This window comes from Lepus europaeus, chromosome 8 (assembly GCF_033115175.1).
Source record: "Lepus europaeus isolate LE1 chromosome 8, mLepTim1.pri, whole genome shotgun sequence".
In the NCBI taxonomy this organism is placed as follows: Eukaryota; Metazoa; Chordata; class Mammalia; order Lagomorpha; family Leporidae; genus Lepus; species Lepus europaeus.
The window spans coordinates 55,291,509-55,294,477 of record NC_084834.1 but is presented as its reverse complement, the minus strand read 5'-3'; positions in this window follow the sequence as shown (position 1 = coordinate 55,294,477).

Here is a 2,969-nt window from a genome sequence, read left to right as displayed (position 1 = left end):
ATTTTCTGCTGCTTTTCCTAGGCATTTGGCAGGGAGCTGGATCAGAAGTGGAGCAGCCGGAGCACTAACTAGCACCTATATGGGATGCTGGCTTTGCAGGAGATGGCTTTACCTGCTACACAACAATGCTGGCCCCTCCAAGCACATTTTTAAAATCTTTGTTTATTTTTATTTATTAGAAAAGCAGAGAGGAAAAGAAAGGAGAGTCAGTGAAAGATCTTCCATCCACTGCTTCACTCCCCAAATCTCCCAGGTACCAGCAACACCCAGGGCTAGGCCAGGCTTAAGTCAGGAGCCCAAAACTCCACTCATGGTTCCCACATGGTGGCAAGGACCCAAGTGCTTGAGCCGTCTTCTATTGCCTTCCCAGGATGCATTAGCGTGAAACTAGATTGGAAGCAGAATAACTGGGACTCAGACCTGCAGTCCATTATGTGGTGTGGGAGTCCCAAGCTGTGACCTAACCCACTACAACACCAGCCCCCTCAAGCACATTTCAAAGTATCACCTTCTAGGATATTGTGCTACTTGCCTTCATAAGAACTGATAGATGCTGCTTTTATTTCTGAAGCCCCCAAAAGCAAATCAAGTTGTTCTCTTATATTCCTAGGCTGGTTCAGTGTGTCAAGTAGGAAATGTAGAAGATAGGAACTCTGACAGGTAATTTGTCTTGATGGGAATTTTACCCCATGAAAAGGCAATTAAAGGAACGTTCTTTCACTTGATGAACAGAAATCAGTTTTCTTAGGATCCTAACTCAGATCTAGTGCTACCTAAGTGCTACCATCTATGGCTAAACTGCATCTCACATTTACCAGTGCAAACCTAGAATGAGCCTGGGATCTACTGTTCTACTAAAGGAAGAGCAGAGCACAGCCTCAGTGGTAATTTTGGATCACCTTTCTTTGCATCCTTGTTCTTGAATAGACCATTCTAGATGTTCCAAATCTGGAATATGAATACCTGGAATACAAGTAGCAGAAAAGACAGAGGAAATACTTGAAACAATGAGAAATTGTAGGAATTTTTTTAAGATTTATTTATTTATTTGAAGGTCAGAATTACACCGAGAGAGAGGCTGACAGAGAGAGGGAGAGAGAGAGAGAAAGAGAGAGAGATCTTCCATTGCTGGTTCACTCCCCAGTTGTCCACAATGGCCAGAGCTGCGCTGATCCAAAACCAAGAGCCAAGAGCTTCTTCCGGGTCTCCCATGTGGGTGCAGGGTCCCAAGGCCTTGGGCCATCTTCCACTGCTTTCCCATGCCATAGCAGAGAGCTGGATGGGAAGTGGAGCAGCAGGACTTGAACCAGCGCCCATATGGAATGCCAGCACTGCAGGCAGTGGGTTTACTGGCTACACCACAGCGCCAGCCCCAGGAAATTATTTTAGTAGAATATTAGAGGAGGTAAAAACCCCTGAGCTGATGTGGAATGTTTCTTAAAGGAGAATTGGTATGAATTGGTCTTCAAAATATTAAGAAAAACAGAATAAAGAAGATGTACTAAGTTCCAGAGATAACATTGAGAATGGCCTGAGATACAGTGAGCAGACAAGCTAGGTAGAGTGCCGTTTACCCACCAAGACAGAAACAAATGAGGCAGCAGGCACGTACGTTCTAGACTAGGGAATTTGAACTTGATAAGAGAGTATAAGGAAGTACTGTGGGTTATTAATGAAGGAGGATGTATGAATGTATGTGAGAAGCTTTGACCTAAGACATGGACTCCAGAAACAATAGAGCTAAGCTCCTCAAACTGATATATACTCCCCTCACATTTACACCCAGAATGTTTGCTGAGTGTGAATCTTGAAGATTTTGGGGCAAAAGGTAATTTTGATTGTAAGTAATTGAATACATTTTATATCAAACAGATATGATATATAAGACTTCAGATAAATGATATTCTTATGGAGAATGGCTGTGAGCTCTGCTGCAGAAGCCTGCCAGCTGTCTTAGGCCCTCTGTTGCTGGTGTTTCTCATAGAGGGACATATAAAAAACCTGCAAGAGAAGGTTAAAGAGGTCTAGTGTCCCCGTAATAAACACTGAGAGAGTTCAGGGCTAGGCACTGTGTTAAGTGCTGGAGGCACAGAAATAAAGACATTGCTGTCCTGGAGATGCTGTTGATCTGCTGGAGAGAGATGCCCACAAACAGATAACTTGAACGTGTTTTAGAAACCAATAGAAAATCACTACACAGAGTGGGGCCTGGGTAATCTGGAGGAGACAATGATAATATATTGGCAAACCTAGTGCTAAAGGATATTAAACAAAGGCCACCACAGGACTTCTGCCCTGGGATACCGGAAGAAGGATGCTGCTGCTAACAAACTGGCAGGGTTGTGATTAGGTTCCCAAAGTGTGGCTGCCTGCACAGCCGAGAATTCATGCTAGGGAAGCAAACAAGCACATGAAAAGACTAACACCCACTTAGAGAACTAACAAGTTCACACCCACGCCGTCTAACCTCACTCTGAAGCTCTCCACCTACCTGTATATATAAGCTCATTCCCATCAATGATTCTAAGACCCAAGTTCTGATATTTTCCCATTTTTAACTTACCCTGCCTATTGAGAATAAAACCAGTTGAAAACTCCAGAATAAACTTGCAAATAAAGAACCCAGAATCCCCCAGCTCTTGAATAAATTAGAATAAAAATCTGACTTGTAGAAATGGAATATAGCTTGCTGAGGCTGGTATTTGAGCTGCATGTATGACTTAGATTTTCAATTTTTGTAAAGAAAAAGCAAATTTAAAGTACATAGTTTCTACTTATATAACAATGGTTTTTATTGTTATTCATAGTATTGATAGATTTAATTGAATATCAATGATATATTAATAAGTTAATTAATAATTTCCAAAAGTAAGAGTCACAAATAATTGCCTATTGATACTAGCTAATATTTATTGAATGTTTCATACATGCTAGGAACTGTTCTATCTCAGTGATTGTCGCTGATAGGA